At 50.1% G+C, this 14,180-nt stretch overlaps 1 long non-coding RNA gene across 2 annotated transcripts in view; it reads left to right on the plus strand.

Moving 5' to 3' along the window:
- The first annotated feature begins 3,866 nt into the window (after positions 1 to 3,866).
- The window catches only part of LOC143842715 (uncharacterized), a 57,448-nt gene continuing 47,134 nt past the window's right edge, over positions 3,867 to 14,180 (plus strand). Inside the window, exon 1 of one of the 2 annotated variants that reach the window (XR_013233318.1) lies at positions 3,867 to 4,113. This is a non-coding gene — a long non-coding RNA (uncharacterized LOC143842715). Of the gene's footprint in view, positions 4,114 to 4,802; positions 4,854 to 14,180 lie in introns of those variants that run through there. The other variant, XR_013233319.1, reaches the window with a different exon arrangement.

The following is a 14,180-nucleotide window of genomic DNA, read 5'->3' on the forward strand; positions in this document are numbered from 1 at the left end:
TCTTGTGGCGCAGAGTGGTAAGGCAGCAGACATGCAGTCTGAAAGCTCTGCCCATGAGGCTGGGAGTTTGATCCCAGCAGCTGGCTCAAGGTTGACTCAGCCTTCCATCCTTCCGAGGTCAGTAAAATGAGTACCCAGCTTGCTGGGGGGTAAACGGTAAGGACTGGGGAAGGCACTGGCAAACCACCCCGTATTGAGTCTGCCATGAAAACGCTGGAGGGCATCACCCCAAGGGTCAGACATGACCTGGTGCTTGCACAGGGGATACCTTTACCTTTACCTTTAAGTGCTAAATTACGCAGGAAGAAAGGGATGCCAACTTAGCATCTTCAGTTCTACCTCTGTGCTCAAATATAAGGACAGCCAGGAGGCAGCAACACAATAGGATGAAGTCTTGTAAATATTATTTTGTGATTGGCTGAAATAATTTCACTCCCTCTGTGTAATAAGAAATTAGACATATTGCTAGCCAGAACGGAGGCTGGAGTGCTTTAAGTCTGCTTAGCATGAAGCAGAGTCTTCTCTTTGCTGTTCCTTCACTGGATTGTTCTATTAAAGGCGACATCCTTGTTGCTTGTTGGAGTGCCTTTCCTTTCCTGCAATTGAAGAAGTTCAAAGCAGTCTCTTGCAGTGGAAGGACTTACCCACAATTCTGATTATGCTGTTGGCATCTGAGCCTCATCTGGCATGTTCCAGGTGTTCAGAACTAATGAGCATCAGAAACAGGTTGAAGAACCCGCTACAAACCTAGCGTGATATTCAGAGAGGCCCCTTATCCACTGGTGGCTTCCTTTGCTTTTATCATACATTCCCATCAGGTGTATTTTTTCATTCTGCATGTCCCCTCATGCCTAAGGCTCAAGGGAAGAAAGCTTATCCACAGAAGCTATAAGACACAGATATGTATACATGACATAAGCCAGCTAGACCAAGGTGGGTCAGTGCTGCTTATACTATTAGATCTGTCAGCAGTGTTTGATACTGTAGATCATAAGCTCCTAGCTCACCACCTTGCTAACACCAGAATACAGGGGACAGCCCTCAAATGGCTGATCTCCTTCCTTTGGGGTTACAGACAAATGATTGAAATAGGAGAGTATTCAACCATTATGAGCTCACATGTGGAGTCCCACAGGGAGCAGTTTGGGCTAGGTTGCTACCAATATGCAGATGACACCCAGCTCTTCCTCCTGATGGATGACCACCCTGATCCCCCCCCCCCCCCGAAACCTTAGCCAGATGCGTGGAAGCAGTGACAAAATGGCTCAAGCAAAGTCGTCTGACGCTCAACCCTTCAAAGGCAGAGGTCCCGTGACTGGGTAGGAATGGTTCAAAAGAGGAAGCACGCTTACCCAACCTAGATGGAGTGAGTCTAGCAGTATGCCACTCTGCCAGAAACCTGGATGCGATCCTCGATGCCTACCTCTCCATGAACGCACAGGTCACGATAGTAGCATGGCAGGTCTTCTACCACCTACGCAAAGCCAAGCTACTAGCGCCCTACTTGGCACCAGAACACCTAGCCACAGTGATCCATGCGACGGTCACCTCTAGACTGGACTTCTGCAACTTGCTCTATGCAGGCCTACCCTTATCCTTGACATGGAAACTGCAATCGGTTCAGAATGCCACAGCCAGGATTCTTACCAATGCACCGTGAAGATCCCACATCTGGCCTATACTTTAACAGCTCAGCTGGCTCCCAACTGAATTCCGGATCAGGCTCAAGGGTTTGGTTTTTACCTTCAGGGCCATATGCGGTTTGGACCCAGTGTACCTGAGAGTGTACCAGTGTACCTGAGAGACCATTACGCTCTTTTGGGAGAGAGGACTGCTCGTGAGACACCACATGTGAGATGATGACGGTTAGATACTCTCTCTCTACCTCACAGCTAATGTCCAATTGTCTATTGTTTTGGTGCCTTTCATTGAGGGCGGTGAAGGGTCGGACTATCCTGAATAATTGTGCTGGGCATGAGTGTGCAGATGCAATGCAAGTCGAGTAAAAGTTTCATTTCACTGACTTCAGCACCATCTTTTAACTGCATTCTATAAGATGTTCTCAATTCTTCGTTACGAGTCTTCCTCCAAACTCACTCTAGTCGTCTCAGTTCCTGTTTAGTAATTTGTTGGTAATCCACCTTCCTCACTGGGACTCAAGGGAAAGAAGGAGAGGAAAGAAAGACAGGAAAAGAATGGGTTCATCAAGCATCCCTTGAATAGGACAACAGGACTGGTGGTGCTGCCAAGTGCAGACAACTTCTGGAGACCCCTCATGCAGCTTTCAAGGCAAGAGATTTTCAGAGATTGCTTGCCGTTGCCTGCCTCAGCATAGCAATCTGGGACTTGCTCGGTAGTCTCCCATTCAAGTACTGCCCACTCTGCTTAGCTTCCAAGCTCTGCAGTCAAGGATATTCAAGCAAATGAGTTGGGCAGGCTTCTTCAGGAGGTGGTGGGTTCTCCATCTTTGGAGATTTTTAAACAGAGGCTGGATAGCCATCTGACGGAGAAGCTGATTCAAGGATGTGGCAGGTTATCCTGGATGAGTAATAGGGTTGTGAGTGTCTTGCATTGTGTGGGGGGTTGGACTAGATGACCCAGGAGATCCCTTCAAACTCTATTATTCTATGACTAGAAATTAAGCCCGCTGTAGGCTGAATACAGTGGGCGCTAGCTCTTGTCCGCTGGGGTCGCAAGCGGGGGAGACTCACCGGCGGCATACTGGCAGGGAGCGTGAGTGGTCCGGTGGCGTGTCGAGGCGACGGCGGCGATCCAGCAGGTGGGCGGCCATGTGCTGGGGCTGGTGGCATAGCGGCTGTGGAGAAGGTTGCTGGCGTTCCGGGGGGTGAGTCCGCCATCTTGGGGGGAGCCACACAGTCCTGCGGGCACGCGCCTATGTGGCTGCGCGCGGGCAGTGAGGGCTGGCCATTGCGGCCACGGTGGATCGTGTGGGCGGCGGAGCGGTTCGGTGGCGGAGCAGCTTGGCGGCGGAGGTGTTCAGCGGCGGAGCACCTCGCAGGAGATGTGGGCGTTGGCACGGGCCTCTTGACGGCAGGGCGGCCGCGGCCGCAAAGGGCGGGCGTAAGCGGCAAGGTGCTGGGGGGGGTTGGGAGGGTGCGGGCAGCAGTGGACGGGGAGGTGGAGGGGGGTAACGGAGGAGTCCGGTCATTGGCAAGGGCTGTCGCTGGGCGGCAGGAAAGGAGCTTTCCAGCGGCGTGGGCGAGGGTCGTCCCTGGCAGCCATCCTGCGAGGATGGCAGCTTGGGAGGAGTGGAAGATGTTGGCTGCGCCGTTCGGGAGTTGGACAGGCCCGCCCTAACTCCTCCCGAACAGCCCTTAAAAAGGTAAAGGTATCCCCTGTGCAAGCACCGAGTCATGTCTGACCCTTGGGGTGACGCCCTCTAGCGTTTTCATGGCAGACTCAATACGGGGTGGTTTGCCAGTGCCTTCCCCAGTCATTACCGTTTACCCCCCAGCAAGCTGGGTACTCATTTTACCGACCTCGGAAGGATGGAAGGCTGAGTCAACCCTTAGCCTTTTATTTAATCCGCTCCGCAGGAGCAGATTAAAGATTCTATGATCAGTTTATAACAGGTGATGTCACAGCTTGAGTTGCTGGTTGTAGAATGGCAGGGATTGGCTCACAATGGTCCCTGTCCCTCACTCGTCTTGAAAGACAGCCACAGGGCTGAATTGCTGCCTCCAAAGAGGAGCTCCTTTCCTTTCCTTAGCTCCGTGGTCTTGAAGGACACCACAGTTTTAATCCCCGTGCACCTGGAGCCAAGGACAGCAGCAGGACAGCCTCTGAAGGTAGATATCTGAGTCTGCTCAGGGAGCTGGGATTGGATTGGCCACTAAGGAAAGGCCATTGTGATGATTCTCCTGGCCTCTGGAACTCGGAGGGGTCCTGTTGCCAGGGTGAGGCCATCAACAGAACGCGGACAGAACAGTCCGGAAGAGCGTCAGTTGGGCGAGGGCACGGGAAGGCGGTGCAGTCCGGCTGCTTCTCTTGAACTCCTGTCCAAAGAAGGCGGCTTGCCACCAAGGCCCAATCCTGTGATAAGACGATGTTTTTAGGGTGGAGAATTCCTGGATTCTGAGGGGAGTTGTCAAGGTGAGCAGCCATAAATGAAGAATTTATTAAGCTGGGATGAAAACCTTTGATGGGAACTGCCACTTCTGAGGTGGAGGCCATCTAGCCTGGGTTTTCCCACCGTTCTCTCAAGGAGGCAGGTCAAACTTCAACTTCCTGTGTTCTTGAGGGCAAGAACCCTCCTACTTGCCAGTTCTCTTCCTGCCTCGCATGGGGGCGCAACTATATAGGCTTGCTCTTAAACGTTTGTTTGTCTTCTATTATTCTTTTCCTATTTCGCCTTATAACTTAAAAAAAAGAAAAAAGCCTTTCCCTTCTTATCCTATCTAGTTAGTTTTAGTGTGAGTTAGTCACGACTGTGGCAGAATTGTTGGTTGGCTTTCAGGCCAACGGTGATCCATGGGAAAAGGGTCCTTCACTTCTGAGGTAAGGAGGGCATCTAGGCCCTCCCAGTGCATCTCCATCCGCATACAGAATTTTTCTAGTGTGAAGCATAGCCTATAACCTTTCTTTACTTGTTCTTACTTCTTCTTCCTGAAACTATTTTCTGCTCCAATGTTTTCTGGAGTATTTTCTTTGGTATTGATTAGTTGATTATAAGGATTAAAGAGTTTGTCTTCAGATCTGGAAAATTCGAACTGGTAAATAGGAAGGTTCTTCCCCTCAAGGACACAGGAAGTTGAGTTTTGACCTGCCTCCCTGAGAGAACAGTGGAAAAAACCCAGCTAGATGGCCTCCTTACCTCAGAAGGACCCTTTTCAGTAAGTAATCAGTGGTCGATCTCTGTCAAAAAGTTGGGCAACCAGGGTGGTTGAGGGGCCGGGATCCATGCTGCACGAGGAGAGGCTGAGAGAGCTGGGTCTGTGTAGCTTGGGGAAAAGGAGGGCCAGGGGGGATAGGATAGCTGTGCTCAACTACATCAAAGGTTGAAGAGGGGGCCAACTTTTTAATGGCAGCTTTGGAGACAAAGACTAGGAGGAATGGATTCAAATGATAGGAATGGAAGTTCCATTTAAATATTAGAAAGTATTCTTACAGGGAGGACTCTGGATGGAATATGCTGCCTTGGAGGGTGCTGGACTCTTATTTGCTGGAGGTTTTTAGGAGCAGATTGGATGAGCACCCAGCAGGAGTGTGATTTTTGATGTGGAACACATCTTTTAGCACACTCCCTGAAAAAGGTGTAACTACGGACATGACGTCCTTAGTCCCACCCCAGGGAGTCCACCAGAATAGCCAGGGCAGCTGTGGGGCAGTGGGGCAGGCGGCTGGCTAGGGGAGCACAGGGGCTCATGGTAGGAGGCTGGGCCACCACTAGGCTGCCCCAAGAGGCTGGGGCAGTCACTGCCATCTGTGCCCAAAGCCTGGGAAGTTGCAGGGTGGGGTGGGAGCCACCCGGGACACCACCTCCATGAAGGTGAACAGAGTGGGGGTGAGGTGGGATGGAGGAGGGAGTCTGTGTTGGTGAGGGGAGGTGTGAGAGAAGGGGGAGGTTGGGTGGGAGGGAGGAGGGAGTCTGGGGGTAAGGCTGAGGGAGGGGAGAGGGACCAGGGAGAAAATCACGTAAGCAAGAGGTATGGCTGGTGAGGGCGGGGGGTGGGGTGGGGTGGGGGTGGAGACGAGGCATTTGTATGTGAGTCTGAGAAAGGGGGGGGGACCAAGGACTCCCTGAGCAGGTATGTGCTCCACATACCTTGTGAGAGTCAGGCTGTCACTAGTTTTCTTACCCAGTGGTCCCCAACCTGCGGGCCGCGGCCCGGTGCCGGGCCGCGAAGGCCATGGCACCGGGCCGCGGCTCCCTCTCCCCGCCCCCCCCCGCAGTAAAAAACTTCCCAGGCCGCAAGCTTGCGGCACGGGAAGCTACTTACTGTGGGAGGGCGGGGAGAGGGAATCAGGGCCGGGCCGCGCCTGTGCGGGCCACGCCCGCTCGGCCCGATCCGCGGGCGCGGCTCGCGGGCGCGGCTCGGGTGCGGCCCGATCCGTGGGCGCGGCTCGCGGGCGCGGCTCGGGTGCGGCCCGATCCGCGGGCGCGGCTCGCGGGCGCGGCTCGGGTGCGGCCCGATCCGTGGGCGCGGCTCGCGGGCGCGGCTCGGGTGCGGCCCGATCCGTGGGCGCGGCTCGCGGGCGCGGCTCGGGTGCGGCCCGATCCGTGGGCGTGGCCCGCACGGGCGCGGTCCGCGGGGGCGCGGCCCGATGCCCTGCCGGTCCCCAGCCTCGGAAAGGTTGGGGACCACTGTTCTTACCAATACAGTGGAAGTATGCAAGCTTTTACAGCAGTAAAGTTGTAGTTTTCATGTAACCTCACAGCAATTGATGCTATAACAACTGAAAATGGTTGTAGTAGAAGTTCTAGGAAGAATAACTGACCAGCTACTGAAGTCATTGTAATAATTAGTATGTCCCTGAGAAGGTGGGGGACCAGACTGGGTGGCCCTTTGTGGTCTCTGATTCTGTGAGCATTCCCTCTTTGGCCTCGCAGACCTGGTCTTACCATTCAAGTGCTGACCAGGGCTGACCGTCCTTAGTTTCCAGGATTTGAGGGCATGGGCTTATCTTGGGCAATCCAAGTCAGGATGTTGTAGGACTTGGAGCACTAAATTCAAAGATGAGAACAACAGAGCTTTTCTGTGGTTTGTGGGGCGAGTGTGGTGTTGTGTGAGCTGCCTTAGGAGACAGGCAAGCTATAATTATTAAGTAGGTCGGGTAACAAGCCAAAGCAGGTCTACTCCTAAGTAAGTCCCATGTTGTCCAACAAGGCTTACTCCCAGGAAATTTATTTTAGGACTGTTCTTTAGATTTAGGCAATCCTAAATGGGTCTACTTGGAAGTTATTACGTAGGGCTTCTTTCCAAGAACATGCTTTGAGGACAGCAGCCTAAGAAGCAAAGGACTCTGAGGAATCCTCCCCCTCCCGCCCCATTTCCAACCTTGTTTTCCTTGTGACATTTTAGTTGGCTGGTGAAATTATTTTATTTTTAATGTGCCAACCCATCCCCCTCCCCCCCCCCCCCACACACACTCAGACGATTCTTTTGCATTTCTGTTCCTCATTGCTGTTTTTGATTTGGATGGTTTGGATTTTTAACTGCTGAGATATGTTTTGGATAACCGGAAACCTCCCTCTGCTGCTAAACTAAATTATCTTGTAAACAGTTTTCTTTAAAAATGGCCACTCTCTTCTTTGCAGGAGCCTCCTTTTCATGCTTAATTTAAAAACGAAGTGTCAGATTTTGATTGCTTTGTTAGATTCTCTGCCTAGAAGCCTTTGACAAAAAATTAAATCAGTAAATAAAGTAAACGGTGCTTTCCAGAGAGACAAAAGAGAATTCTATAGCTCTCTCTTTCTCTTGCCATGGTGGCAGAGGAAGAAAGGGTCACCTAGGGCCATTTCGCACGAGCGAATTTCAGTGAAATCCTTACCAGATGCAGACGCTTTAAAATCATGGTTTCAGCCTTCCGTCCCCCTGCAGCGTCAGTTCCGCTACATCTGCCAATTTGTAATGGAAGCAGGTTAACCGGGAAAACTGCATTTCCTTGGTCAAAATGCCGCAATCACCCGCCAAGTTACAGTGAGGAGGCATCATTAGTACTCATCTCGCCACAAAGATGTCCTGCCCCTGCTCCCATCCCCGTGGTTTCTGGTGACGGGACGCAAGTGTTTTTTTTAAATTGGGGAAAGTTCCCGGGGGAGGGCAGAGACCTCAGTTGGAATCAATTCTCCAAGGCATAAATTATCCCCAGGGAAAACGTTTCCTCTACTCTGGAGATGAGCGACTGGAAAGTACAAGTCCCCCCCCCCCCCCAGGCTTGACAGGTCCCCTCTGGCTGCTGGAAGGGGGTGGGGAATGGGGTTCCCAGATCCAGGCTAGGCTACTGCCGGGGGAGGGCAGAGACCTCCGTTGGAATCAGCTCTCCAAGGCATAAATCCCCCCCCCCCCGCCTTGGAGAGCTGATTCCAACTGAGGTCTCTGCCCTCCCCCGGCAGTAGCCTAGCCTGGATCTGGGAACCCCATTCCCCACCCCCTTCCAGCAGCCAGAGGGGACCTGTCAGCTGAGGTCTCTGCCCTAGCCTGGATCTGAATCAGCTCTCCAAGGCATAAATTTTCCCCAGGGGAAACAATCCCTCTAGTCTGGAGATGAATGACTGGAAAGTACAGATAACCTATGCCTCTGTGAACAAATAAGATTGCATTGCAACGATTAATTCTGTGTTTAAAAAAGGGCGTTGACGGGCGTTACGTAGCTAGGCGAAGCTGATTGGTTGTCCAGTTGATTGGCAGGCTCGAGGTAGGAGCGGCAAGGCAAGTTTGTGGCTTTTCATTGCTCCTCGGCCAGAACCGGAAGGAGGTGAGGAAGGCTAGAGAAGAAATGATAGCGCTAGGAGAATGGAGATTTTGGCACGGTGTGAAATGACGATGAGACAGGACAATAAATAGTGATGAAATATTCAATGCTGATGAGTGGACCCTACTCACAGCCAATTTGTGGCAACCCCTCATTGGTGTTCTTGCGGCAAGAGATGAGCAGAGGTGGTTTGTCATTGCCTGCCTCTGTGTAGGGACCTGGGACTTCCTCGGGGTGTGTGTGTGTGTGGGGGGGGGTGTCTCCCATATGAGTGTTCACCAGATAACGCAGACCCTGTAGTGCAGGAGTAGCCAAACTGTGTCTCTCCAGATGTCTAGGGACTACAATTCCCTTGAGCCCCTGCTAGCACTGCCACAGAAATTCCTAGAATGCGATGATATTATTGCCCTGTTTCAAAAACAGGAAGTGATTTTCAGGAACTTTGGACCCTCCCAGGACTTCCAGGGATTGCCAATTTTTGTAGAATGGGTCAGCTACAGATTCCAATTCCTCATATGAAGAATCTCTCTCTCTTTTTTTTTTTGGAGCAGCTCCCATATTCCTCTAGCACAGGGGTAGTCAAACTGCGGCCCTCCAGATGTCCATGGACTACAATTCCCAGGAGCCCCCTGCCAGCAAATGCTGGCAGGGGCTCCTGGGAATTGTAGTCCATGGATATCTGGAGGGCCGCAGTTTGACTACCCCTGCTCTAGCAGTACACAAAATAACCTTCTTGGGCAGCCGCTACAATGCCAGTTTCTTTCTGAGGGCAGACTGCTGGTGCGGACTTGTGGTGCTTCTGTAATACTAGTTTAGTTGTTACTACTTGAGAGGAAGGGGAGGTAGACACTCCAAAAGTGCTGTCCCCAAAATCAAAGGGATGTAATTGGAGGTCTCTGCTCCGGTCTGTTCACTGTTGGTCTACGGATATTGTTGGGAAAGTTTAAATATGTAAAAGGGTGGAACACCGACTGCTTAAAGAATGAATAGCTTTATTGAGAATTGAAACAACTTTGTAAAGAGAGAGAGAGAGGGAGATCTAGCAGTCTAACTGACTAACTGTTCTTCATCTGAAGGTAAACAGGGAGGAAGCGTGCTCTAAGAGCAGGGAGTCTCCAATTGACCCAATCAGGACAATTAGATTATTTGAAAAACACAAGGAAGTTCCTATGTAAATATGCTAATTACCCATCTCCCACAATGTCCTCCGTAAGATATTATTTATATGTGATATTGAAACATGCACACTACAGATCTTGCATATTCCAGCAGACATTACAACGTTCTATGCCCCCCGCAGGACTTGACGCTCTGCGGGTACGAATCTATTGGTCATTCCCGGCCCCAAAGAAGTGTGCCTGGCCTCGACCAGGGCCAGGGCTTTTTTGGTCCTGGTCCCGATCTGGTGGAATGAGCTCCCGGAGGAGTTGTGGGCCCTGCGGGAGCTTTCAGCATTCCACAGGACCTGCAAAATGGAGCTCTTCCGCCAGGTCATGGGGTGAGGCTGGGCCGCAAGGTCGATCTGGCCCCCCCTATAGCAGCTAAAGCAGCAGTAGCTAAGACCAGCTTACAACCTCATTCCCCCCCCCCCCCGGATGGGTGTTGGGGATGGATTAGTTTAGGCTTATGTGTTTTTTGCCACATCTTGGTTTATTGTGTTTAATTATTTTTATTGTTGTGATTTTAATGTATGGGGTTTTTATTGGGGTTTTTATTGCTGTAACTCACCTCGAGCCTTCGGGGAGAGGCGAGTAACAAATATGATGATGATGATGATGATGATAAACAGTAACCTTCTGCAGATGTGCCATTGCTGCTTTTCCAGGGCTCTTTCCCCCTGAATGGAAGCCTGGAAAGCCCACGTTTCCCTCTTCACATGATTCACTGACTGTATCTCTTGCACTTCTGAAGCAAACTCATGCTTTGCATGAGATGGGCACATGTTTTGGATGAAGGGAACATCAGCATAACATCTGCAGAGGGCTCAAATGCAAAAGAAAGCAGCAGCATCGTGCTTTAAAGGGAACTAAGATAAATTTCCGGATAGTTCTGTCAGCCAGTGGCATTTTGCCAATATAGTCCAAAAATACAGCCTCTCTTCCTTGCCTCTCAATATTTATGATGTGTGCTTAAAAATGACAAGTGCAAGGGGGGGGGGAATCCTCTGGCCAGGCAGGTGCGAAGTCTCAGACTTCTTTCTTCCCTTGTTGTCTACAGTAAAACTTGGCAAACTGTTTGGCTCCTGTCGTCCTACACAGACGGAATGCTGCTCTCAACCCTCATTCCGATAAGCAGTGTGATTTACATGGGGATTCTGGAGCATCATTTTGTGCTCCGTCGGCAGAACTGCTATGACATAACAAAGAGAGCACAGCTACAACTTCTGGTTTCCTTAGCTGGGAGGCTGCAACAGAAGACATTCGGTCAGGAAAACACACAACTTCCACAGTTTTGCCCCTCCTTGGTAGCCAGCTCTGGGTTGGGAAATACTTCAACATTTTAGGGATGAAGCCAGAGGAGGGTGGAGGTTGGGGAGGGGAGGGACTTCAGTGGGGCCTAATATCTCAAAGTCAAATACCTTTATTGGCATAATAACAAAACAGAACACGTATCTAAAAGACAAAGCAATTCAGATCCCAGATCACTTGCAGAAAACCCCATGGAGGAATTTTGCGGTGCCTTCGGTCACTTGAGGATTGTGATCCAGTAAAAGAGGCTGCACAACTGCTGAGGGACCGTGGATCTTGCTCGCCCGCATAATACTATAGAATCCACCTTTCTATGTGACCATTTTCTCCAGGTGAATATATCTCATTCTCCTGGAGCGCAGTTGTAATCCCAGGAGATCTGTAACCACCACCTGGAAACTGACACACCTATTCCTTGCCCAATTTCCCCTCCAGTCATTGGTTTTTCCATTCATAACCTACAGACATCTTGCCTTAAGGCTCCTTTGAGTATCTCTTAGAATCTATTCTGAGCCTGCTCCATAAAATCTGCTGCTATCATCAGAGCCTACATAAAGTTTTAATCCAAGCAAAAATGACTATAGCCTCTTCTCTCGAGGTTGGAATATTTGAGAATATTCTTTGCCATTGTGCCGGCTTCCTCGGTTCCTGTTACCATAAACCTTTATGTTAACTATGGAGTTCTTCCAGGCAATGTTTAGAGCAGGAATCCCCAGCCTTGTTGACACTGTGAGAATTTATGGAATTATGAGAAAGGAGTGTAGACACCACAACAAAATAGCCACCATAGTGGTGCGGCTAATGACAAAACATTGAGAGGCTCAATGTAATGCCAGGATGTTTCAAGCCAAATATGCTCCTACGATAAGGGCAGTTGCTTTCGGGAAGCAAGTCTGCAGACACAATCGAATGCCTCTTGGGCTCTTCTGATGAGCTTTCAACAAAATGGAGGCAAGCTAGGGCTGGTTCTCTGCTATGAGGAAGAAGGCATCAAGAAACACATTGATGAGGAGGGCTATGCTGCCTGTGGTCACTACGCTGGTGACCACCAGAATAAGCAGGGCTTTAAAACAAGAATCTCACAATGGACCTGTCAACTAGGGTTGTGTGCGGCGGTGTCTGAATTGCCCGCCAGCCTCACCACAGGGGGGGGAGGGAGGGTGTGTGTCTGTGCACCCTCCCTCCCCTCCCCGTGGTGAGGTGCTGGCTGCGGCGGCCCGTGTGTCAACGTTATGGCAAAAGAAGGCTGTGTAACTGTGCTTGAAAACAGGATTAAATTTTCCGATAGCTGAACTAGCTGGTGGCATTAGGCAACCAATTCAAGAAATGAAATCTTTGGTTAGTGCATGATATTTATGGATAAGGCTTTATTTGCCTGAGAAAAGACAAACCATAGCACAAAAACGCAAACTTATGAAATTCATATGGTTTCCATTTTAAAAACTGAAAAAATATTTTGTGAGAGCTGTATCTAAAGAGGGAAATTTTAACATGGTCTGGACATTCAGATTTGGTTATTTTAATGATTTTATTTATGATTTATGATTTATTCTCTTTGTGATTGCTTTTGGCTGCGTGCAATAAATGTCATCATGTTGTATCATATATTTTGCTTCTGTTGATCATGGAAAGTAGCAAACCTCTGAGTCTATGCAGCGCAGTGAGACTCTACATCCCCTGACCACTGGAAGTCTTACGCATCAGTTCATATGGTACAAAGTCTTCATGTCCCATAAAGATCATTTCAGCTGGGTTGGTTTGCAGTAGAACAGCTAGGCCCATTCCGCACAAGAATCAATGTGGCCAATTGCTTACACTAAGCAATTCTGGAATTTAAAATAGTGGAATTCGGTGTTATGCATACCTGCCTTTGTAGTTGAATTCAGTAACGTTGCAATTGTTTCCCACAGGTTTCCGGTCTCGCCAAAAATCGCTAGAAAGGAAGCGATTTTTTCTGTGCTTTGTCCCGCCCCTGGCCGTCACTCAAATGAACAGCCAATGGGCGGCCATTATCATGCTCCCGAAAAGCCCCTTTCCCTTTAAGACAGGTTTAAAAAAAACAACAACACACGTTGCAACGAATCTGCGTTGATTCGTTGCAACGGAGAGACCCATCTAGCTGGCAGGTGGTGTATGAGCTCGCGATTCATCGTTGCCACGCTCCCCCGAGTGAAAAAAAAATCCCCCCCCCATGCACGGGCACGATTTTCGGCCGAAAATAAAGGGAACTTGCAAATGGGGCTGTGTTGTGCTTGTTGACTTAAAGCAGCTCTGTGGAGGGACTGCAGTCGGAGAAGCCTCGCTGGGTGAATGAAGACTCGCTGATTCGTTGCTCTCCGCTTGCTCCGACAAAAAAAAATGGCGATCCCTTCGCAGGAAGATCAGAGGGAAAGAGCCAGGGGGAGGGACTTTGTTGAAACCGCAACAATGGGAACACACAGGTCTTTTTCGGAACTGTTGCAGATTGCTCGCAAGAGTGTAGCGCTTTTCGGAGGGTGAATCCACTTTTTGGGATTTCCCTTTAATCATAGAATCATAGAATCATAGAGTTGGAAGGGGCCATACAGGCCATCTAGTCCAACCCCCTGCTCAACGCAGGACTAGCCCTAAGCATCCTAAAGCATCCAAGAAAAGTGTGTATCCAACCTTTGCTTGAAGACTTCCAGTGAGGGGGAGCTCACCACCTCCTTAGGCAGCCTATTCCACTGCTGAACTACTCTGACAGTGAAAAACTTTTTCCTGATATCTAGCCTATATCGTTGTACTTGAAGTTTAAACCCATTACTGCGTGTCCTCTCCTCTGCAGCCAGCAGAAACAGCATCCTGCCCTCCTCCAAGTGACAACCTTTCAAATACTTAAAGAGGGCTATCATGTCCCCTCTCAACCTCCTTTTCTCCAGGCTGAACATTCCCAAGTCCCTCAACCTATCTTCATAGGGCTTGGTCCCTTGGCCCCAGATCATCTTCGTCGCTCTCCTCTGTACCCTTTCAATTTTATCTACGTCCTTCTTGAAGTGAGGCCTCCAGAACTGCACACAGTACTCCAGGTGTGGTCTGACCAGTGCCGTATACAATGGGACTATGACATCTTGTGATTTTGATGTGATGCCCCTGTTGATACAGCCCAAAATGGCATTTGCCTTTTTTACCGCTGCATCACACTGCCTGCTCATGTTTAGTTTACAGTCCACAAGTACCCCAAGGTCTCGTTCACACACAGTGCTACCTAGAAGCGTATCCCCCATCCAGTAGGCATGCTTTTCATTTTTCTGACCC

The sequence above is a fragment of the Paroedura picta genome, chromosome 8, assembly GCF_049243985.1.
Source record: "Paroedura picta isolate Pp20150507F chromosome 8, Ppicta_v3.0, whole genome shotgun sequence".
Lineage (NCBI taxonomy): Eukaryota > Metazoa > Chordata > Lepidosauria > Squamata > Gekkonidae > Paroedura > Paroedura picta.